The sequence below is a fragment of the Trachypithecus francoisi genome, unplaced genomic scaffold, assembly GCF_009764315.1.
Source record: "Trachypithecus francoisi isolate TF-2019V2 unplaced genomic scaffold, Tfra_2.0 Contig01579, whole genome shotgun sequence".
In the NCBI taxonomy this organism is placed as follows: Eukaryota; Metazoa; Chordata; class Mammalia; order Primates; family Cercopithecidae; genus Trachypithecus; species Trachypithecus francoisi.
The window spans coordinates 20,479,558-20,505,571 of NW_022681442.1; the positions used below are offsets into that span (position 1 = coordinate 20,479,558).

Here is a 26,014-nt window from a genome sequence, read left to right on the forward strand (position 1 = left end):
TTAAGAAATGTCACTATATCAAGTTTCTGGAATCAAATTTCTATTTAGCAAGATATGTATATCCTAAATTTAGAAGAACACCTCCTATATCAAGATCAAATGAGATATATAAGGCGTAAAATCACATATATTAAGTACAGATGATAGAACAAGACTATCCCTATTAAAAGGTAAGAAAATTTGGAAAGAAATAAAAAGTAAACTTTTCTAATGATAAAAACAAAGAAAGAAAATACATGACCTGAGATATTTGTTTAAAAATACAATTTCCAGGCTCCATCACAAACCACTGAATCAAAATTTTAGGGAGAAGGGGTCTAGGTATTTTATAAAAATAAATGCCTCAGCAAAAGCGTATCAAGTTTGGGAAATACACGATATGACCAAAGGTAAAATCTGAACACCAATATATTTAATATTATAGTTTTCAAATATAATTAAAAAATAATGAAGGTTGAAGGTAATGGGTGGGTCAAGAAACTGTATTAATGAAAATACAAGTTATTAATAAAGTTCCCATTGAAATCTAAAAGGACTTCCCATAATCTATAATACTATCCACTGTATCTGAAATTCAGACTGATACTTGAACTGTCTGATGGGTTTACTGCAGTGGTGATGAATTTGAACTAGTGACCCACAAACTCATCCTGTAGCTCTTGTACCTAATGAGATTTGCAGATCTATATAGTTCAATAATAGCTCATAAGCAATGTAACTAGTCAGAGAATAAAGCTTTTGACCTTGACAAAATCACTATGCTTTACTTAAGGGAATTAACTCACCAGCCAGACTTAGCTATTAACTAAAAATTTCTCACATCCAGTAAAAAATATTTTTGGCCAAGAGAACTAACAAATTATCTGACAGTCAAAAATTAAGTTCTGGATCTAGTTCAGACCTGAATCAGGTGACACTGTCAAACATTTTAGATAAGAAAACATATTGAGAGTAATCTTTCATGTTTCTTGGAAATAAGTTATTTATTTAATAATTTTTTTTAATCACTTCAACTCCACTATGTTTTGGGGGAAGGCTATATTTGCACACAATTTGAATCTTGTACCCACTTAGGTAATAGAATACACAGTACCCAGTCTCGAAATGCTTGAAATCTAGTGATAAAAGCGTAAAATTGCACCAATAATTAAGCTGAGGCTGGCAAGGAGGTTTTTATACTGGGATCTTTACTACCCCAGAGTACTCTTTTATTCACCTCCACCTAATAACTACCGCATATGAAGCACTTGATATGTTAGCTCCCTTGAATACATTTAACCATTAGTGACCTCGAACAAAAAAACTACAAGTTTGGCAGGTGTGGCAAATTTGCTAGGATTACATGTCTGTAATCCTAGCACTTTGGGAGGCTGAGGCAGGTGGATCACTTAAGGTCAGGAGTTCGAGACCAGCCTGACTGACATGGTGAAACATCATCTCTACTAAAAAATACAAAAATTAGCCAGGCGTGGTGGCGGGCGCCTGTAATCCCAGCTAATTGGGAGACTGAGGCAGAGAGAATCGCTTGAACCCAAGAGGCAGTGGTTGCAGTGAGCTGAGATTGCGCCACTGCACTCTAGCCTGGGCGACAGAGAGAGATTCCCCAAAAACAAAACAAAAACTACAAACTTGGTGGAGCTCTGAGTTGATACCATTTTTCTCTGATACATAACTATATTCCAAATTATGAAAACTCTGAATTTCAAATTCCTAAGAGTTCCTCTAGTCCCAGTTTACAAATGAGAAAACTGAGGCACCAAAGTCAGATACCTACTAAGTGACTAACGAAAAATTCAAAACCAGGTCAGCCTGGTCAGGACTCGAAAGCCCAGATATATTCTTCCCCCATCCCATGATGGATTTCAGAGATAAACATCCAAATCATGATTACATGAGGGTGTTGATTACAATTCATTTAGGCTTCTAATAGCTTCTAAGTCAAGGGTGAGCAAACTTTTTCTGTAAAGTGTCAGATATTAAACACTCAAGGCTTTGCAAGACAGATTGCTTTCTGCTGCAGGTACTCAATTCTGTCATTTTAGCATAAAAGTAGACAATATGCAAATGAGTAAGAGTGGCTGTGTTTCAATAAAACTTTACCAAAAACAGACCTCAAACTGGCTTTGGCCATCAGGCCATAGTTTGCCAAGCCCTGTCATAAGTCAGTGTCAGGTTTTTTTTTTTTTTTTTTTTTTTTTTTGAGACGGAGTCTTGCTCTGCCACCCAGGCTGGAGTGCAGTGGCCGGATCTCAGCTCACTGCAAGCTCCGCCTCCCGGGTTTACGCCATTCTCCTGCCTCAGCCTCCCGAGTAGCTGGGACTACAGGCGCCCGCCTCGTCGCCCGGCTAGTTTTTTGTATTTTTAAGTAGAGACAGGGTTTCACCGTATTAGCCAGGATGGTCTCGATCTCCTGACCTCGTGATCCGCCCGTCTTGGCCTCCCAAAGTGCTGGGATTACAGGCTTGAGCCACCGCGCCCGGCCGAGTGTCAGGTTTTAAATCACTCCTTTCAGGAACTATATTTTTATGCAAATTGGACACAAGTAGTAAAAAATGTAGGCTGCCAAATTTGGAAAGGCTGGTTATTCAAATTTAGTAATTTGGACTTTATCATGTAGACATCATGATTCTTTCAACTCTAATGTTCCAGCAGTATACTCTCAGGGGCTGCCAAGAGTAAATATAAAAAGCCAGTAAAGGACTACCTGAAGGAGAAGAGGCTATGATTACAATCATATTTTAACAAAATTTACCTGACACTGTTAAGAACAATTAAACAGTCAGGACTTCAGAAGGAAGGCAGAAAATTTAAAAAGCTAATAATTTCGTGTTTAATCAGTGCCAGACATTTTCAGCAAGAATTCTCTAATGTTCAATCAGTGCCAGACATTTTCAGCAAGAATCATCTGGGGAGCTTAGAAATCCTAGCCTCTAATCCAAGAATGCTAACAAAATAAATATCTGTGGTAGGGAACAGTGAGCTGTATGTTTAAAGAGTTTTCCAGGTGATTGTATGTAGAGGCAAATTTGGAAGTCACTGCAACAGTCCACGCCAAACATGATAAAGGTACAATCTAACTATTTTTAGCTACAGTAAATTTTGGAATTTTGTAGGTTCACTTTAGGTTGTCTCAATGTTTAGAGAAATGCTACTGGCATTTAATGGGCCAGGTCTGGAGATAAGAAGTATCCCTGCATACTGTACAACCTTCAAATACCTACAAATATTCAATCTATGTAACTAGGTGAAATACCTGTTTATAATTTTGAGCACTTTGAATCTAATTCCATTTTACACAAAAACTGCAGTACTTTTGCACTATTCTTTTAAGAGTTGTTATTTCTGATGATCACTGATACTCATACTGATCTTGGTATCCGAGTCACAAATACAACACATCCGTATCAGTTTGCACTTCTAACAATTACATTCATGAGGACATATGTACAACCTTTTGCTCTTCATTGCTTTCTGGTATCGTGCCTGAACACTTAAGTACTGAAACATAAAATGTATAATAAATTCTTCATTGTTTTCTAATATCATTGTGCCTAAGCATTTACGTAACATACAAAATGTACAATATTTTTCTTATATATCTCCTTTAAGAAATTACATAGATTTTTAAAAATAATGTAGGTTACTATCATTTTAGAATAGTAAGGAACTGTTACAGAATGTTGCATAAATGGGATATTAGGTCTGATGTACTTGAGAACAATTGGTTTAAACTACAAAGGTACTAGGAAAACAGGAAAAATTCTAGAGACAGAAAGCAGCTGGGAATGAACAGGAGTAGAGAGGAAGAAGGGATTCAGGGTAATGTCTGAGTTGACAGCTTAAATCAGGTGGATGCAGCATGATTATTCAAGACGGAACATAGAAAAAAAGAAAATTAGTAAAATTTTGAACAAATTTATACTGAGATTCTAGTCTAGTTCACACTTGAAAATGTGATTTTAGAATAAAGGAGGAAGGTCTGGGCTAGAAATAAAGATACAGCTTTGGTGTCAACAGCAAAGGTTTGAAATGAGAATATCCACAAAATGCATGTAGAAGATGATACTGGTACCCTGGGGAAGATAAATATTTAGAAATGGATGGATGGACCAAGTGCAGTGGCTCATGCCTGCAATCCCAGCACCTTGGGAGGCTGAGGCAGACGGATCACGAGGTCAGGAGATCGAGACCATCCTGGCCAATATGGTGAAACCTGTCTCTACTAAAAATACAAAAATTAGCTGGACATGGTGGTGCACACCTGTAGTCCCAGCTACTCAGGAGGCTGAGGCAGAAGAATTGCTTGAACCAGGAGGCAGAGGTTGCAGCGAGCCGAGATCACGGCACTGCACTCCAGCCTGGCAACAGAGCGAGACTCCATCTCAAAAATAAAAAATAAAAAAAAAGAAATGGATGGATGACAAAGCCCTCAAAGAGAAACAGAGGTACACATAAACTAGGAAAGGGTATTGTCAAAGCAGCAGCCAGTTCATCTATTTAAATTTTAGAAGGAAGGAGTAGTCAAAAATACGTAGCATACTGGGAGAAAACTTAGCCTCAGAGAAGAAGGATCTTTTTTCCTTTCAATTAAAAAATGAGAATGACCATTCAGGACATAGGCATGGGCAAGGACTTCACGTCTAAAACACCAAAAGCAACGGCAACAAAAGCCAAAATTGACAAATGGGATCTAATTAAACTAAAGAGCTTCTGCACAGCAAAAGAAACTACCATCAGAGTGAACAGGCAACCTACAGAATGGGAGAAAATTTTTGCAATCTACTCTTCTGACAAAGGGCTAATATCCAGAATCTACAAAGAACTCAAACAATTTACAAGAAAAAAACAAACAACCCCATCAAAAAGTGGGCAAAGGATATGAACAGACATTTCTCAAAAGAAGACATTCATACAGCCAACAGACACATGAAAAAATGCTCATCATCACTGGCCATCAGAGAAATGCAAATCAAAACCACAATGAGATACCATCTCACACTAGTTAGAATGGCAATCATTAAAAAGTCAGGAAACAACAGGTGCTGGAGAGGATGTGGAGAAATAGGAACACTTTTACACTGTTGGTGGGATTGTAAACTAGTTCAACCATTATGGAAAACAGTATGGCGATTCCTCAAGGACCTAGAACTAGAAGTACCATATGACCCAGCCATCCCATTACTGGGTATATACCCAAAGGATTACAATTCATGCTGCTATAAAGACACATGCACACGTATGTTTATTGCGGCACTATTCACAATAGCAAAGACTTGGAATCAACCCAAATGTCCATCAGTGACAGACTGGATTAAGAAAATGTGGCACATATACACCATGGAATACTATGCAGCCATAAAAAAGGATGAGTTTGAGTCCTTTGCAGGGATATGGATGCAGCTGGAAACCATCATTCTCAGCAAACTATCGCAAGAACAGAAAACCAAACACCACATGTTCTCACTCATAGGTGGGAACTGAACAATGAGATCACTTGAACTCGGGAAGGGAAACATCACACACCAGGGCCTATCACGGGGAGGGGGGAGGGGGGAGGGATTGCATTGGGAGTTATACCTGATGTAAATCACGAGTTGATGGGTGCTGATGAGTTGATGGGTGCTGACGAGTTGATGGGTGCAGCACACCAACATGGCACAAGTATACATATGTAACAAACCTGCACGTTATGCACATGTACCCTAGAACTTAAAGTATAATAAAACAAAAAACAAAAAAATAAAGATAGGAGTTCAGAAAGCCACCAATATAAATAAAGTCTCCGAGGTTATTCAAGGAAAAAAAAAAAAATTAGAATGGATTCAGCTACAAACAAGTTTTGTTTGAAGGGAAGAGGAATAAGAGAGTTAAGTGGGATTATCATCTCCAGTTACATACAGAATCATATTCGTTTGGTGAAACAGAAGCAAATTAATCTGCTGAGACCAAGAAAGGCAGAGTTTGCTAAGGGGTTGATGAAAGAAGTAAAAAGGAATGGATGAGGACATAGACCTGAGATAAATAAAATTGCTGAGTCTGATAAATTTTGATATCATTAATTTGTAGTGGCATCAATCTTCAAAACTGTATTTGGCAATCTAAATTGTATTCCTAAATTAATTTAAAGTTGAGGGGATTCACAGAGCAAGTGTGGCAGAGCAATAAGGAACCAGACAGTACAGTTTGGGCTGGCAAGGAGAAAAAAGTGAAGCTAATAAGCTATTCGTTTCTTAGATAATTAGAAGAAAAGGGAGAGATCAAGGAACTGGAAGAGTGACTTGGAAATTGTGGGGGTGGGGTGAGGGAGTGTCTTACCGATTAAGAATCTGATGTTCTTCCTGCAGAAGAATTTACATTTATCCACAAACATATAAACACGGCATTATACACACCAGGTAAAAAACTATGTTCAATTAAGTCAAAGAGTCGGTACAGCAGACGAGCATTAAAAAGCTAAAAAGACAGTAAAATTATGACAAAACAAAGCAATAAGCTTTCAATCACAACAGTCCTAAGAATTTGAGAAGTAAAGAAATGCGCTGATTTACTCAAGCGCATATTGGAGGCACTGAGTTGCTGAAACTAGAATACAGAGCTATTGATATTCAGGGCACTATTCTAACCAATCTTGCTGACTACAATAACATATCTTATCTGATGAAACATTTGAATGGCATGAAAGCATGAAACAATACTACAACCAAAGGTACCCATTTATGAATATTGCTATTTCCAAACTTAAATACAAAGATCAGCAAATTATAGAAAGAAAATATCTATTAAGTTAATGTTGCCTTAGGACAAATGCCCAATAAAGAGCTTGTTTTCTTAATCTCTGAACAAAGTTCCACGTTCACCAGAAAAGGTACCCTGATGTCTAATTCTGCAGGTCAACTAAAATTTTTCTTTCAATTAAAGAGGCTACAAATATATCTAACTTTCTTACAAGAAGCAGCTACTTATAAGATATTTCACTGGCAATATATACACATTAAAAGGAATACTTTGTGGTTTTTTGGTGTTTTTTTTTTGAGACAGTCTCGCTCTGTCGCCCAGGCTGGAGTGCAGTGGCCAGATCTCAGCTCACTGCAAGCTCCGCCTCCCAGGTTTATGCCATTCTCCTGCCTCAGCCTCCCGAGTAGCTGGGACTACAGGTGCCTGCCACCTCGCCCGGCTAGTTTTTTGTATTTTTTAGTAGAGAAGGGGTTTCACCGTGTTAGCCAGGATGGTCTCGATCTCCTGACCTTGTGATCCGCCCATCTCGGCCTCCCAAAGGGCTGGGATTACAGGCTTGAGCCATACTTTGTTATTTAAAAAAAGGATTTTGCCCACGGCCTAATCATTTATTTTTTCTTTTATTTCTCATAAACATGAAATACATAATGATTATATAAGGTAACAGAAGCAGACAATCTAAACCCAAGCAGATTAATATAAATGTAAGATTTAAAACATTCATGTTATACAAGACTATCATTTTTTAACATGTAAGAAGAGTTTTCAAACTGGAAAAGTCTTAAACTTTTTATTCCACAATTTCAACATATTTTAGGACAAGGAGTGCTGCTGTGAAAAACAAAGGTTTTTTAAAAAGCAGCAAAGTATCACAGGACATTAGGCAAAGAAGCAGAATTGCAAGCAGTTATATCCAAAGAAGCAGAGTGGTCTTAAGGTTCATGTTGTCAGGAGTTTGAGACCTGCCTAGCCAACATGGTGACACCCAGTCTCTACCAATAATACAAAAAAAAATTAGCCGGGTGTGCTGGCGCGCACCTGTGATCCCAGCTACTCGGGAGACGGAGCTGGAGAATCACCTGAACCCTGGATGCGGAGGCTGCAGTGAGCCAAGACTCCAGGCACTCCAGGTGGTGTGCAGTGAGCGCCACTGTACTCCAGCCTGGGTGACAAGAGTGAAACTCCATTTCAAAAAAACAAAAACAAAAACATGAAATGTAAAAAACCTGTTGGATGCACAGGAGTCATTTCAGGCAGTTAGGCACATGCAGATAGCAGAGGAAGCTATTACAGGTGACTCTGCAAAGCCTACACTTTAATTCTCTACATGTGTCAGTGGATGTGCTACCCATACATAGCCATATATTTGGGTTGCGTGACCCATGTACTTAAAAAGCATATATTTAATAAGGTTTCCATCATTTACAACTCTGTCATATCTTCCAATTTTGATGACAATGACCTTTAAATTATCTGAAATTATTTTATTTGCTTAACTGTTCCTTATGCCTTTATACCCTTCCTTCCCCCTAACTCTTCAATGAGAACAGGAACTTTGTTCAGTATTGAATGAACATTGTAATATCAGAAAACAAAACATGTAATTAAGTCTCATATTTCCATTTCTACTCTAGGACAATGTGCTTTAGTAAAAAAGAAATTATAATATTTTGGTTGAAACAAAAATTACAGAAAACAGAGCAATGACATAAAGTCACATTGTGTATTTCTTGGTTAAAAGATTCTGTTTTCCCCCTGAATTCCCTTTCACACTACAGATTAACAGATGTCCCACACATGATATCGCAAGTAAGAATTTATTAAGTCAGCAGTTAATGAGTCTACACAAAACTCTGCATACAGAGACCTCAATAAATGTCTTTTAAACTGAACTGAGATAATCAATAGATTTTCCCCCAATCTCTCTAAAAACCTCCTACCTCATTTGCATCAGACTTGATTTCCTTCCCAATCAGATCTTTATCCCAAACTGCTCCATTTCAGTAAAAGACAACATTCGATTAAGCAAGAAACTTAAGAAACTTAAGAGTTATTCCTATTCCTCCTTCATTTCCCATATCCAAAACTTTGGCAAGCATGGTGGAGTTTAGTAAAAATGAATCACAAATCGTCTACTCTCCACATTCATTGCCTTCACTGTACTCCAGGCTCCCATCATCTCTCTCTTGAACTACCTTGTCTCCTGCCTTGGTCTGCTGATTCCCACATACTTTAAATCCATCCTCCAAAAAGTGAACAAAGCACTTTTTATCCAAATAGTTCACATTACTCTCCTGCTCAAATTCTCTAATGGTTTTCCACTGTAAGCAGCACAAAATGTTACAGAGGACCAGAAATGGCTAATTTTTCAAACATTAATTAGAAGAAAAGACATCTTAGAGTTGTTCCATTAAATCTCAAAATGAACATATTTTAGGAAAAGGTTTCCCTGCCTGTCTCTTCAAACTTATTTCTTATCAATCTCTCATTGGCTTACTATTCCCCAGTCACACTGCTCTTTCCGTTCCTTGAAAACACCAATTTCTTTCCCACCTCAAGTACTTGTCCCTGTTGCCTCTGCCTGGAATGTTCTTCCCCTATTTTCACACGGCTGACTCTTATTAATATTTAGGACTCACCTCAAGCTTCAGCCCTTAAATAAAGCCTTCTCTGACCATCTACCCTGTTTTATTTTCTTCAAAACATTTATTAGTATATGAAATTACTTTACTCTTTTATGTTTATTTGCTTATGATACATCCCATTTCCCTGCAAGAATGTAAGCTCTGTAAGACTTCCTTCCCTAAGATAAGAGACCTTGTCTGTCTTGTTCACAGATATATTGTTAACATCTGTATCAGTGCCTGTTTTATGGTAGTTGATTAGTACCTATATTAAAATAACAAGATATTTAAACTTTAAATTCAAAGGCACTTTTAATTTCAAAGTGATTTGAGAATCTGCTGCAAAGAAACTAGCTGATGCTACCCCTTTATTTTGATGCTAATATAAACATTTATCATATAATTAGGTAGTGAATAAGATGATTCTAGATAACCAAGTCTTCTGATTCCATAGTCAATATACCCCTGCCACCCTAACCATGCTGCCTCTCTCATGTTAAAAAATGTAGTATCAGAAAATAAAACATGCAATTAATTCAAATATTTCAATATCTATTCTAGGACAATATCATTTAGTAAAAAAGAAATTGAATTTGTAATATTTAATATTAATGTAAGTAAATATTTTAACTTAATAGTATATACTGTGACACTAAATTGAAATATAAACATTAACAAATTATACATAAAAACAATGGACTTTTTTCCTTTAAAAGAAGCAAACAGCAGCTTTTTCTGAAGACAAATTATTTAGAATAAAAGTATAATTTTTCAACAAATTGTTGGTCAACGAAAACTAAATTAGTGCTTACAGACAAGCCAAATTAGAAAATAAAATGATCGAAGACAGATGACTTCACTTAGGTTAAATACATTAAAAAGTAATAATTATATATAATTAAAAATGAGTTTCTCCTTTTTATATTATAGAAGAGGTATCACCGGATATCCATTTTTAAAGTATATTTCCTTTTCTTTTCCCCCCAATCCATCAAATATGTGGCATAAGATGGTAGGTTTAAATATATATATACACATCAAACCTATCAAAATATATATATACACATATGTGTATGTGTGTATATATATACATATATCAAAGATTTACTGTAACTATATACAAGTTATACAATCCATCAACTGTGCTCTTTGGTGTTACCCAATGAGATGAAAACTATGTTCACAGAAAAACTTGTACACAGATGTTTACGGCAGCTTTATAATTGCCCAAACTTAGAGGCAACCAAGATGTCTTTCAATAGGTGAATGAATAAACTGTGGTACATCATAAAAAATACAATATTAATGAGCGCTAAAATGAAATGAGCTATCAAGCCACAAAAAGACACATTTTAAATGCATTTTAAAAGAATTTTAAATGCACATTTCTAAATGAAAGAAGCCAATCTGCAGAGGCTACATACTGTATGATACCAACTATGAGACTTTCTGGCAAAGGTAAAACGGAGAAAATAAAAAGATCAGTGATTCTGATCATTAGAGAAAAGCAAATCAAAACTACAATGAGACACCATCTCACACCAATCAGAATGGCGATTATTAAAAAGTCAGGAAAAAATAGATGCTGGCAAGGCGGTGAAGAAATAGGAACACATTTAAACTGTTGGTGGGAATGTAATTTAGTTCACCCATTGTGGAAGACAGTGTGGCAATTCCTCAAGGATCTCAGGAAATACCATCTGACCCAGCAATCCCATTACTGGGTATATAGCCAAAAGAGTATAATAAATCATTCTATTATAAAGACACACGCACACATATGTTTATTGCAGCACTATTTACAATAGCAAAGACTTGAAACCAACCCAAATGCCTATCAATGACAGACTGGATAAACAAATGTGGTACATATATACCATGGAATACTATGCAGCCACAAAATAGAATGAGCTCACGTCCTTTGCAGGAACATGGATGAAGCTGGAAGCCATCATCTTCAACAAACTAACACAGGCACAGAAAACCAAACATTGCATGTTGTCACTCATAAGTGGGAATTGAACAATGAGAACACATGGACACAACACAGGGAGGGCAACAACACACACCAGGGCCTGCTGCGGGGTCGGGGGCAAGGGGAGGGAGGGCATTAAGACAAACACCTAATGCATCCAGGGCTCGAAACCTAGATGATGGGTTCATCGGTGCAGTAAACCATGATGGCACATGTATACCCATGTAACAAATCTGCACATTCTGCACATGTATCCTGGAACTTAAACTTTAAAAAAAAAAAAATCAGTGATTGCTAGGGGTTGGGGAAGTAAGGATGAATAGGTGGAACACAGGAATTCTCAAGGCAGTAAAGCAATCCCCTATGATACTATAGGGATAGCTGCATGTCATTACACATTTGTCAAAATCCATTGAACCTACAACAATAAAAACCGTGATGTAAACTATGCGCTTTCGGCGATAATACGTTAATGCAAGTTCATCAATAATAATCAATGTGCTTACTCTGATGCAAGATGGTGGTGACAGGGAAGACTTCGCTTGCAGGGTGGAAAAGGGAATATATGGGAACTCTACTTTCAACTCAATTTTGCTATGAACCTAAAATTTATCTAAAAGTGAAGTCTGTATTTTAAAAATGTAACTGGAAAAAATCACTTAAAACTGCTTTATTAAAAGTTGAAAAACCAAAACGTAAAGGCAAAAAATTAAGGTTTACAAACTAGTATGAAAGAGGGCAATATTTAAGAGAAACTAGTAGTTTCATTGTCTGTAACAATCTACAGAGGACCTCTTAAGCCTCTCCTAACTCAAGAATAAAAACAGCCCTATGCCTATAAGTTTTAATCAATTGAAAAAACATTATTAGGCCAGGTGTGGTGGCTCACACCTGTAATCCCAGTAATTTAAGAGCCTGAAGCAGGCGGATCACTCGAGGTCAGGAGTTCAAGACCAGCCTGGCCAACATGGTGAAATCCCATCTCTACTAAAAATACAGAAAAATTAGCCAGGCATGGCTATAATCCTAGTTACTCGGGAGGCTGAGGTAGGAGGATCACTTGAACCCAGGAGGTAGAGGTTGCAGTGGGCCAAGATCAGATCATGCCACCGCACTCCAGCCTGAGTGACAGAGCAAGGCTCCATCTAAAAAAACAGAAGAAGAAAGAAAAAGAAAAAAGATATTATGAATACCTATGTATCAGAAATCCTCTCTTTTTGCAAAATAATTCCTATAAAAGTCTGAACAGAAAAATGTAAAATATCAGGGGGAGGGAGGAAGACAACTTTTTAAAAAGTTCTAAATCTCTAATTAGGTAACAGACTTGGGTTAACACTTTTACCTAAAATCTCATCACTATAAAGTGAAATTAGAAGCCTGTAATCCCAGCACTTTGGGAGGCCGAGACGGGCGGATCACGAGGTCAGGAGATCGAGACCATCCTGGCTAACACGGTGAAACCCCGTCTCTACTAAAAAAAAATACAAAAAAATTAGCCGGGCGAGGTGGCGGGCGCCTGTAGTCCCAGCTACTCGGGAGGCTGAGGCAGGAGAATGGCGTAAACCCGGGAGGCGGAGCCTGCAGTGAGCTGAGATCCGGCCACTGCACTCCAGTCCTGGCGACAGAGCGAGACTCCGCCTCAAAAAAAAAAAATAAATAAAGTGAAATTAGAATTAAAACAGTCTGACATCAGCAATTAGAGGACTGAAACCTTTCTGAATGACTTGCTACAAAATAGAAGATGACCTGTTCCTTTCCATTCTACTGGTTTTGGTATTTTATGTCTCAAATCCCAATTCTATCTGCGTAAGATCTTAGATATTTCTATAAATTCAGTTTTCCTAGGTGAGCTATTTTTTTCACTACTGATTATCAGAAGAGAAAAATTTCCCACAATAAAATCAGAAGCAACGTCATGCATAGAATTTAAAAAATAAAAAGACCTTTGGTATCTAGTACAACCAACTATTCTACAGATGAACTGATCTGTGCTCAGTTATGGGGTCAATTAGTGGCAGAGGCAGGAATGAACCAAATTGTTCTAACTTCACAGTGCTCTGCTATCTCATCCTACCTCCTCCAAATGATGTTATTTCCACTTATAACACATCAAATTACCTGAGTGACTATAAATTCTCTCATTCATAAATACACAAAAAAAGTTACTAAAATCATTTGCACGACTCAAGAACAAGTATTTGTATTTTCCCAAAGTTAGGTGCCATGTTAACTTTAATGAATTATAATTGACAAATAAAAAGTGAATATATTAAGGTGTACAATGTGATGTTCTGATACACATACATAATGTGAAATGAATACCACAACTGAATTAACATATCCACTAACACACAGAATTACTTGTGTGAGAACACTGATACACTTTCTTAGCAAATTTCCACTAAGACACAGCATTAACTATAATCATGCTGTACACCAGATCTCCAGAACTTATCCATCCTAAAAAATGGAAACTTTGTACCCTTTGACCAACATTTCCCCCATTATCTCCAATCCCCAGAAACCACTATTCTGCTCTCTGCTTCCATGAGTTCCACATTTTAAAATTCCACATGTAAGTGACATCAAACAGTATTTGTCTTTCTGTGTCTGGCTTATTTCACTTAGCATATCAGCCTTCAGGTTCATCCACATTGTCATCAATATCAGGATTTCCTAGATTTGAAGGCTGAATGTCACATTTTCTCTGTGTATTCCTCCATCAATGAAGACATAGGTTGATTTCATATCTTGGTTATTATAAACAATGCTTCAATGAACATGGGAATGTAGATATCTCACAACATAATAATTTCACTTCCTCTAGATATATACCAAGAAGTCAAAGAAATGAGATTGACAGATCATATGAAAGTCATCTTTTTAGTTTTTTGATGAAACTCCATACTATTTTTCAGTATGTGGATGTTCCAAGTTATGATGGTGTAAAAGAGTTCTATTCTCTCTTATCCTTACCAACACTTACAGTCTTACTATCGTCTTTTGGATAATAGGTATGATGTAACATCTAACAGGTGTGAGGTGACATCTCATTGTGGTTTTTATTTGCATTTCCCTATGATTAATGATGTTGAGCATTTTTTTCACATACCTGATGTACACTGTATGTTGTCTTTTGAAGATTATCCACGCAAGTCCTTTGTCCATCTTAAAAAATTGGGTTGTTCTTGTATCATTGAGTTCTTAAATATATTTTGGATATTAAATCTTTATCAAATGTATGGTTTGCAAATATTTTCTCCTATTCTGTCAATTATCGTTCACTCTATTGATCATTTCCTTTGCTGTGCCAAAGCTTATTCAGTTGATGCAATACCATTTCTCTATTTTCGCTTTTATTCCTTATGCTTTTGGGGTCACATTGAAAAAATCACTGCCCTGACCAATGTCAAGAAACTTTTCCCTTTGTTTTCTTCTAGTAATTTTACAGTTTTAGCTCTTTTAAGTCTTTAATCTATTTTCAGTTGATTTTTGCATATGGTGTAATGATTTTCATGTGAGTTTTTATATATAGTACAGGAATGAAATTTTTATGCTCATGCTTCTGCATATGGATATTGTTTTTCCAACACCATTTATTGAAGAAACTATCCCTTCCCCATTGTGTGTTCTTGACATCTTTGTTAAAGATCGACTGACGATATTTATTGAAGAAACTATCCCTTCCCCATTGTGTGTTCTTGACATCTTTGTTAAAGATCGACTGACGATACACATGGTACAAGCTTTCTGTTCTGTTCTACCAGTCTTTACCTCTAGTTTTATGCCAGTACCACACCATTTGGATTGCTAGGTTTGTAGTATACTTTGAACAATTCTGGAGGCATCGGGTAGTACGATGCCTCCAAAATTGTTCTTGCTATGGCTGCTTGGAGTCTTTCGTGGTTACATACAAATTTTAGGATTGCTTTTTCTATTTCTATAATACTATAGGATCTTTAAAGAAAAAAAAAACTTTAAAAAAACTGTCTTTTGATCAGAGAACTTAATCCATTTACATTTAAAGTAATTGTGGATAAAGACTTAACAATGTCATTTTGTTGTTTTCTGACTATTTTGTAGTTCCTCTATTTTTTCATCCTCTTAATGTCTTCCTTTGTGATTTGTTTTTTTTTTTTTTTTTTTTTTGGTAGTTATATGCTTTCTCTTTATCTTTTGTGTATTTACTACAGGGGTTCTCTCCACACGATGTATATAAGACATCTTATAGTTATAATAGTCTGTTGTTAGGCTGATAAAAATTTAATTTCAATCACATACAAAAACTCTAACTTCTCCATACCCTCTCCAAGTTTACATTATTGAGGACACAATTTATATCTTTTTATATTATATATCTATCAACAAATTATCACAGCTAAAGCTTTATTTTGTTCCTTTGATGGTGTCACGCTTCCCTGATCATTTGAGATCCTTATGGACTTGCACGGGTTTCTACATATTTGAAGAAGTAGGCACCTCTCCAGACTTTAAAGAGGAGCTTAAACATAGGAAGCCCTTTACCAGTCAGCCTGTCCAGAGATTCTGGACAGTATGGCTAGCATTGTCCATGAGCAGGCTTGCTGCTTGCCTTCTCCAGTAGGCTAGCCTCAGTTACCAGGTTCGCAAGGGTGGGTCTGGAGACTGGTTCTGTGGGATCTGGCCTGGTGCCCTGGGTCCATGGTGCCAGCCTGGCACTGGGTTTCATTGAGGTGATTCTAGTGCTGGGGTTCACAGTAAAGTTGGGTGCTCACTTGACTCTCCTTCCTGCACTTGGAGGGTATCTTTCTCCATACTGTGCTGCACAGGCTTCGGAAGGGATGAAACAATTAATGTGAAACTGTCCTTCCTAACATCTTCAATGCATCATTTTTCTATCTATGCTACACCCGGGTGCTACAATCTATCATTTGGAATCCTTAGCTCTTGTGAAGGTATTTTTGTCTATGAATGGTTATCCCAAATGTTTCTGTGAAGAAACAAATGCTGAAAACTACTATTCTGACATTTTGCTAACATCGCTCTTTCTATTTAACTTGTAAGTATGATGAAGTCACTCCCTTGCTTAAAAAGTCTGATGCCATCCCATCTTTCAAAATAAAAGGCAAGTCCTTACTCCAACTCTAAGACTCCACATGATCTAGCCCCTACTCCTCTAGCTTTTCTCCAACTCTTCCTGCTAGGTACTTGCATTCCATTCACATTAATCTTGCTTTTCTCTGATTGCAGACCTACATGCTCACACATTAGGTCTCTGTTCTAGCGATTCCATCTGCACATATATAGCCCTTTCTCTCAAATATCATTGTTTGTTCCCTGCTCAAATATCTCATTCTTGATCTACATATAAAATAGAAATGTCTCTTTCCTATTATTTTTACCCTGCTTCATTTTTCTTCACAACATTTACTACCTGATAAAATATATTTACTTATTTATCTTGTCTATCATCTCCCTCTCCTCTATGAACGTGAAATCTGTGAAAGCAGGGGCTTCTGACTATTTGGTTTGCAGCTGTATATTCAGAGCCTAGAACCTGGCCAATACTAGATGTCTAAGAAATGGTTACTACATGAACAAAACAACAAATTAATATATCTAGATATAATTTTTTAGAATAAATTTCTTCTTTAAGAAATATAAACGATCAGCTTCAAAATATGATATCTCAGTAAAACAAAAACTAAAATGAAAAATATAGAAGGCATAGTATAGAATTATGTTATTCCCATTCCCATACCCATCAGAAGCTACCACTACAATAATAAGATATCAAGGATTTCACTGAGTGATATCATGATTATACTATTCAAACTTAAGAGATTTTTATTTGATTAACATATCCTACTCAGGGCCTGAGTAGGATGAAAAGGACAATCCCACAAAGATGCAGTTCTGTGTAGGGTATCAGTCAGAACAGGAAGAGATAAACACTGACATATTATGGTAACCCACAAGAGGTTTAAGAGGCCAACTGGGATACGGTGGGTGTGCTCATAGGAAGATAGCTCAACCTAGAGAATCAGAACCTGATTGGGGGTGAGAAGAACACCCACAGGTAGTGATGAACCAGAGTGTGATACTGGAGTCTAGGAGAGTAAGGAAGATTTCTACATGATAGGCTTGATGATTAAAGGGGAGGCTGAACATCATGAACAATTAAGACTTCAAGCAAGGTGAAGAAGGCATTCACACAGAGGGTAAGCCTAGCATGGAGAGTCAGAGTCTGAGTGGGGTTGGGCTGGAGATAGGGAGAGTCAAACATGGAGGTCTGTCAGTATGGAATGCCAAAGCCCAAGTGGAGGCGACATCACAGAAAACAGCAGAGTAAGGATCTCTAAAAATTCTCTCTTCAAAAAAAGCACTAAGAAAACTGGAAAATATAGTCAGAATCACCTTTATCAGAACTCTAAAAATTAATAAAAAGCTTGCATCCAAGTCACATTTATTTTTAAAAAGCTTAATCTCAGTAAGAATGATGAGTTTTCTAACATTTTAACTTGCCCTAGTCCCATCCCTTGCTCTCCAGATCCACAGTAGTCTCGAAGAAATGACAGCTCACATTCCCAGTGCACCCTAGAAGCTACCTTAAAAAGCAGCAAGAGTTGTAGCTCATTCAAAGCTTCATTTCCCCCCAAATTACTACTTGACTGATCTTGTTTCCAGGAAGACCCTATTTGCAATGTGACCTGACTCAGAGCTTGCACAATGCAAAACGACTTGTCCCCAGGGAGATATTCATTGAAAAAAATTACAAGAAAGTGTTTTATACCACATCTACTTGAAGCAGTGAATAACAGTTGGAGCAACAGACTAAAATCTTAAAACGAAAAGCTGAGAATGAAATACCCATAGGGACTTTGAAAAGCTCTGACATATTACTGGGAATCTAGAAGATCATATACATGCTTAAGGCTGTATGCATGCTCAATAAAGACCTGAAAAGGCCCTAAGCTTTGACGCTCTGCACAAGCAGGACATAAGGACAAGGCAGAGTTGCCAACTACCCAGCTGAGCGTTGAAGGCATGCCCCAACACACACAGAGAGAATTCTCTGGCAAAGACTAGGAGATTTACTGGTTCCAGGCATGTAAAGAAATCTTTGTCCAGTCATTAGCAACAACTAAGCTAACCAACTAGTGACTGAATGATCTACTGAGGTAGTCACACACATCAAATAGAGTTTGCAGAATTAATTCACAAAAGCAATTAAATGAAGAACCAACTACAAGTATTCCAACAAACCCTGGAGAGAGGGCAAAATGTGCTTTTCATAGTTGCCAAATTATTTTAAGTTTCCACTATTTTGACATTTCTATGCTAATAGAATGTCCACATTATTTCAAAGATCATTTATTATTTAAAATGTCCAAATGTAATTTTCAACAAAAAATTTTAAGATAGGCAAGGAAACAAGAAAATATGAACCATACACAGGAAGAAAAGCAAATAACAGAAACTGTCCCTGAGGAAATTCAGATATTGGACTTATTAAACACTTCTAAGTTGGCTTTTTTTTTGGCTCAAAGATACATACTTTTTATTTGTGATCTGAATAATCTTCATCTTCCACTGTAGGCAGAAGGAGCACACATAAAGGTAGGATCCATAGATTTTCACTGGATAATGGTAAAATGTAACAGGGCCTGGATAAGTACCAACTTCAAAATAAAAAGCAGAAAATAGTATCACAACGGAATATCCTAAGAATGGATATAACAATATATCATGGAACAAGGAGCTTATGAACTTTGTTAACATGTCACATTTCAGATTTCATAATAAATTTTCCATGGTATGTTTTTGTCATTCTCAGTTTTTCTATAAGAACAAAAGGGCGGGGAGATAATAGGCAGGTTTTCCTTTGAGACGCGCAAGGAGGAGGAGACTGGTGAGATCAAATCCAATCCGTAGCCACATGGGGCAAAGTTGGGGCAAAAGAGGATCTGAAATGATAATAGGTGGAAGAAGTGTGCTAAAAGAGTTGGTAGAAAGATTCTGGGTTGCCAAGAAGAAAAGGAGAACGCAGACTGTTAAAACTGATCCATAAAAGGCCAATGTGACTTTCCCTGACCAGAATTCTTAATTCCATTCCTACTGCCTCAAGATTAACTTCCTTGTTTAGATATAGGAAAATAAGTTCTCAATTTGACAAAAACAAGTTACTCACTCTTAATATTTAACAGTGAGACTACTTTTTGTTGTGTTTTTTTTTTTTTTTTTTTTTTTTTATGAGATGGAGTTTCATTCTTTTCATCCAGGCTGGAGTGCAGTGGCTCGATCTCAGCTTGCTGCAAACTCCTCCTGCCAAATTTAAGCAATTCTCCTGCCTCAGCCTCCCGAATAGCTGCGATTACAGGAGTACACCACCACGCCCGGCTACTTTTTTTGTATTTTTAGTAGAGATGGGGTTTCGCCATGTTGGCCAGGTTGGTCTCAAACTCCTGACCTCAGGTGATACACCCGCCTTGACCTCCCAAAGTGCTAGGATTACAGGCGTAAGCCACCATGCCTGGCCGTGAGACTACTTTTTGTTCTCTAGTGAGTCAACAAGGTTTCAGTGTTCCAGCAGGACAACTCAGCCATTTATTACTGATCAAGCCATAGAGTTGAAGACACAGGCTCACAGAAGGTTGTGATAGCTCATGTTCACTTAGGTAAAAGTTGTAAATGAAAATTTAAAATCAAATTTCCTGTAAGTTATCTATTTTAAAAATGTTCAATGAACTAAAGGAAAACACGCCTATAGAACTAAAGGAAGGTATAAGGACAATGTCTCACCATATAGGGAATATCAATACAGAGACATAAGTTGTTTTTAAAAGAACCAAATAACCTGGAGTTGAAAGTGCAATCACTGAATTGGAAAACTCACTAGAAGTGGTCAACAGCAGAGATGAGCAGGAAGAAGAAAGAAACAGCAAAGCTGAAGATAAGTCAATTGATATTATCCAGTCTGAGGAACAGAAGAAAAAAAAAAGAATAAAGAAAAAGAAATGGAGCCTCAGAGATCTGTGGAATATCATCAAGTGAACTAACATACTTACAATGGGAGTCCCAGAAGGAAAGAAGAAAAAGAAATAATGGTTGAAAACATCTCAATTCTGAAGAAAAGCATCAATCTACACATTTTAGAAGCTTAACAAACTCCAAGCAAGATAAATTCAAAGAGAATCCACATGAAGGCAGATGATTATCAAACTGCTGATAGACAGAATTCTTTTTTTTTTTTTTTTGAGACGGAGTCTGGCTCTGTCGCCCAGGCTGGAGTGCAGTGGCCAGGTCTCAGCTCACCGCAAGCTCCGCCTCCCGGGTTCCCGCCATTCTCTTGCCTCAGCCTCCCGAGTAGCTGGGACTACAGGCGCCCGCCACCTCGCCCGGCTAGTTTTTTGTATTTTTTTAGTAGAGACGGGGTTTCACCGTGTTAGCCAGGATGGTTTCGATCTCCTGACCTAGTGATCCGCCCGTCTCGGCCTCCCAAAGTGCTGGGATTACAGGCTTGAGCCACCGCGCCCGGCCCAGAATTCTTTATCTTAGAAAACTGAGGATGAAAAAACTGAAAACAAAGGCAACAAGAGATGTGACTCATCATGTACAAGAGATACTAAATATTAACATTTAATTTCTCATCAGAAAATATAAAGGCCAAAAGGCAGTGGGATGACATATTCAAAGTTCTAAAAGTATTTTTTTAAACTGTCTAAAAGGAATTCTATATCCATAAAAACTATCCTTCAAAAATGAAGGTAAAAGGAAGACATTACCAGATAAGCAAAAACTCAAAAGAACTCATTGCTAACAGACCTGCCCTATTAGAAATACTAAAGTGAGTACTTTGGGTTGAAATGGAAGGGCACTAGAAAGTAATTCAAATATACACGAAGAAAAAAATCATAAAAGAAAAAAATCAATACACTGCACTTCATCAAAAATAAAAAGTTTTGCACCACAAATGATCTTGTTAAGAGAATGAAAAAAACAAGCTACACAGACTGGGAGAAAATATTTGAAAACCATGTATTCGACAAATGCCTTACAGTTAAACATAAAAAGAACTCTCAAAACTCAACATTAGGCCAGGCACAGTGGTTCATGCCTCACTTTGGGAGGCTGAGGCAGGTGGATCACTTGAGGCCAGGAGTTCGAGACCGGCCTGGCCAACGGTAAAACCCCGTCTCCACTAAAAATACAAAAATTAGCCGGGCATGGTGGTACATACCTGTAATCCCAGCTACCTGGGAGACTGAGGCACCAGAATCACTTGAGTCTGGGAGACGGAGGTTGCAGTGAGACAAGATCGCACCACTACACTCCAGCCGGGGCGACAGAGGAAAATGCTGTCTCAAAAAACAAAAAACAAAACAAACAAACAAACAAAAAAAAACCTCAACATTAATAAAAGAAATAATACAAGTAGAAAATGGGCAAAACACTCAAGCAGATATTTCACAGAAGAGGAGATACAGAAAACAAGTATGTTCAAGTAAGATGTTCAGTATCATTAATCAATAGGGAAATGCAAATTAAAATCACAATGACAGATCACTACAAACCTATCAGAACTTAGGAAAAAAAAGTGAGAGATGGGGAGAAATAATTTAAATACTAACTATTTTAAAAATTAGTTGGGTATGGTGGCATGTACCTGTAGTCTCAGATACTTGGGAGGCTGAGGTGGAAGGACTGCTTGAGCCTAGGCGGTGGAGGTTGCAGTGAATAGAGATTGTGCTAAATGCACTCCAGTCTGGGCAACAGAGCTAGACCCTGTCACGAAAAAAAAAAAAAAAAAAAAAAACAACCAACACAAACACCACTATTTTGTCTTTCCTCAGGAAAGACAAATGTGTGTGGTCAATCCATAGAAAGAGTGTGTGAATCATTTTTCAACATATCCAGACATCCTATAAAATGTATACCAGTTATCCAAGTGGCCAGGTTGAGTGGATGGTGACAGTTCCTCAATTTGTTAAAAGAAAAAATCTAAATTAAAGACAACAGAAAACCATTAAATAAGAGAGGAACTGATAAAATCATCACAGTAAATAAAGATGACAAGAAACAGAATCAGTAAATTAAAATGTTCATAAATGTGCTGTAATACCTAAGCAGCACCTGAATAATTTGTTAATATAACCTCCATATAAAATTGTATAGCTATGAATAATTGAATTTACATATGATACATGCAAAATCACATGTATTACACTTTCAGCATTTACAGGACTTTGAATGGATATTTTTAATATACACTATTTTCACATATATGCTGACTTTTGAACCTAACCCTAAAGATGTGCCTTCTTCCTAATATGATCCATTTCTTTTCTAAGAAAAATATAAAGTATGTGAGAGTTATGCATCTCTGAAAGAGGCACAGAAGAAGAAACAGAAGAACATGCACCACAATTAATATAAAGATTAGACACAAACCCCAAGAAACTTTGATGAAACAAGATTAGGAAAGGCAGCATTGCTTTCCAGTCTTGGCAAACTGAGTAAAATGAGTGGCCCACAAAATACACAAAATCCACATGTCTATCTCAAAAAAATATTTTCTCCTATCATTTCAGTCCTGATTCTATAGATAGCACTAATAATTTTTATCATTCTGGTAGTTAAAAGAGAAATTTCTTCCAATAATACATTATGTCTAAATGCATAATTCACATAACCAAGAAGCCAATTATTTTCAACCAAGAAGCCAATTATATATAACCAAGAAGCCAATCATCTTTCTGAAAAGTATGTTAAAAAATATATATTCTATAAATTTAAATTCAGTACCTTAGAGATTAACTTCATAGTCATTTAAGTCCACTTTTCCATTAATAGTAGGAAAATATTTCCACAACTGACCAATAGGAAGGGATGATGTAGCTCAACTGAGAAAAGAATCCGACTCATCCATTCTTGGCCTGTGCACCAATTGTTAAAAACTAGCACTGATTATTCCTTAGTATAATATTGGTAAGGGTACATGCTTATTTTAAAACTACTTTTTAAAAATTTATCCAAAAGAACCTCTGTAAATGAACTATTTTTGGCTTTCAGAAAACTACATCAAAACATTTTATTCCTTAAAGTGATCTTAATTCTGACAAAACTGGACTGGCCTATAGCTGTTAGGATTTCTGATTTGAAATGGCAGGAGAAAGATGGTATGGTCCCCTCTTTTCCTCTTAAAAATATCTGAAAATAACTAGGAGAAGAGAGTGAGAAACAGAAACACAAACTACATCTTCAACAAACTTGGACATATCCCTAACCACACTATATGAGAAAGTCTACTAAATACAGTGAAGGTAAAGAGGAATGCTAGAAGAGCTCAAGCCAGGGAAATGGCTTGCATCTTCAAATCTTAAAACTATTAGTTCAGTTCTGTAAATTACATGACAGTCAGAAAAGCAAACCCAACAGTCCCTTGCTTGAAACATCTGAAGCTTTCACAGACCTCATTTGGCATCACTAAAACATAGAGTCAGGATTGGACCAAAAAAAAAAAAGGACATGCCCTTTCCTAAGAAAAGATGATGCAGACTAATCAAGATAAATACTGCCATAGTAAAATGACTGTTTCTCAAAGATTTAAAGAGAGAATCCTTTGAGAATCTAAGCAAAAAACATTACTATCTTAACATGTGAAGGAGAAGGGAATCAATGTTTAAAAATCAGTGAAGCAGGTTGGGTGTGGTGGCTCACGCCTGTAATCCCAGCACTTTGGGAGGCCGAGGCAGGCGGATCACCTGAGGTCAGGAGTTTGAGACCAGCCTGGTCAACATGGTGAAACCCCATCTCAACTAAAAAAAAAAACACACACAAAAATTAGCTGGGCAGGGTGAGAGGTGTCTGTAATCCCAGCTCCTCAGGAGGCTGAGGCTGGAAAATCACTTGAACCCAGGAGGTGGAGGTTGCAGTGAGCCAAGATCGCACCATTACACTCCAGCCTGGGTGACAATAGTGAGACCCCATCTCAAAAAAAAAAAAAAATCAATGAAGCAATATCTAGAGTATTCAAGAATTTATCCCCAGCATGAAACCAACAGTTAAACATCACTAAATATACAAAACCCTAAGGAATATTGTTTTCATAAACTTTAAGAAAATACTCGACGATAAAGTTCAGCCATCTAAAAGATTTTTAAAAACTATCCGAAAGAACAAACTTTGAACATTTGAATGCACTCAACCATTTGTCTAAAACTATGGCAATGGCTACAGAATATAACGTAATTGTTACAATTCCTGACAATGTTTTTATATAACCAACAAAACGTGAGAGTAAACAGATTAAGGAATGCTAATAGCTTTATACTGTACTGCTTTACATCTTTAAGTATATTTCCATTGTTAACATACCTTATCTCTTAGTCCATTAGCTATAAAAGATAAGGCTATAACCATAATGCTATAATAAATATAAATGAGCTAAATAAATTCATTTTTTAAGTCTCAGATTAGATCTCAAAATAGAATGTAACTATATGAACACAAGACTCCCCTAACCCCCAAATCTGAATGGATGAAAATGAAATAGAGATTTACATATTCAAAATGACACAGGCATTTATAAGCACAAGCATATTCACACTAGCATAATCTGTAACAGCAATATATGAAAACACCTGAATGTCCACCTACTAGGACCTAGTTAGATAAATTAAAGTTTATCAAGGGAATACTATGTAGTTAATAAAAAGAATGGGGCAACAATTGAGTTTGTATAGCAAATGGGCTAAAAGACTCCGGAGCCAAACTGCCGGATGCTGGAGTTCACCTTCCAGCTGACAACTTACTAGCATGTCATTTAAAGTTTCTGTGCCTCAGTTTGTTCCTCTGTGATAAGGGAATAATATTTACTTACTTCTCACGTTTGTGATGAAGATTAGTAATCAATACAAAAACACTTGTTAGAGCCTAGACAAAGCACTAGGTAAGTGTTAGATATTATTACAGTTAAGTGAGAAAAAGTGAACTGTAGAACAGCATAGTATGCTATCATTTACAAAAAACTTAAAATATATACATATATGTGCATAAAATACACATATATGTATAAAATATGTGCAGAAGGATGAATAAACTCATAGTAGTTTCCCAGGAACAGAAACTAGGTAGAAGAGGTTTCAGAGTGGGAGAAAGATTTACTTAACCTTTCTATACTTTTTGAATTTTACACCACATGCATGTATGGACTAGACAAAAACTACTACTTAAGTTACCTTTAAAACTCTTAAAAGAATCTAGGATGACTAAACACAGTGCCACTTTTCTGGTTAGTTCTCTGTCTACCATGCCTAAGGTACATTCACTCACTTCAAGGGTCACACAAATAGCAAATTCTCAGAGATTTAATGTATGTCCCCAAGATATCACAGAGTTCAGGTATTTCATGTTGTCACCATATGAAATATAAAAGGAACATATCTTAGGAGACAACACTGCAAGGACATATGTAAAGGGAGTGTTCACTGCAATGTGCATATAAACAGCAAAATATTGGAAATAACCTAATGTACATCAATAGACTAAATTACGGTACTATGCAATATTGTATGGATATTAAAAATGACAGCATAGTGTAACTTTATGTGTATAAATTATAATTTTTGTATATAAATAAGAAATAGTAAATTCTAGACTCTTTCCACATGGGAATACAGATATATTTCATCTTTCCATT

General features: G+C 36.8%; 1 protein-coding gene across 4 annotated transcripts in view; it reads right to left on the minus strand.

Annotated features, from left to right (window-relative positions):
* Positions 1–26,014, minus strand: part of SHOC2 (SHOC2 leucine rich repeat scaffold protein) — a 104,546-nt gene that overhangs the window by 63,204 nt on the left and 15,328 nt on the right. Inside the window, exon 2 of one of the 4 annotated variants that reach the window (XR_004430567.1) lies at positions 18,872–18,995. The exons of the other annotated variants lie outside the window; for them this stretch is intronic. The gene's annotated coding sequence lies outside the window, so the exon portion shown is untranslated. The remainder of the gene's footprint in view (positions 1–18,871; positions 18,996–26,014) is intronic. 4 annotated transcript variants of the gene reach the window in all.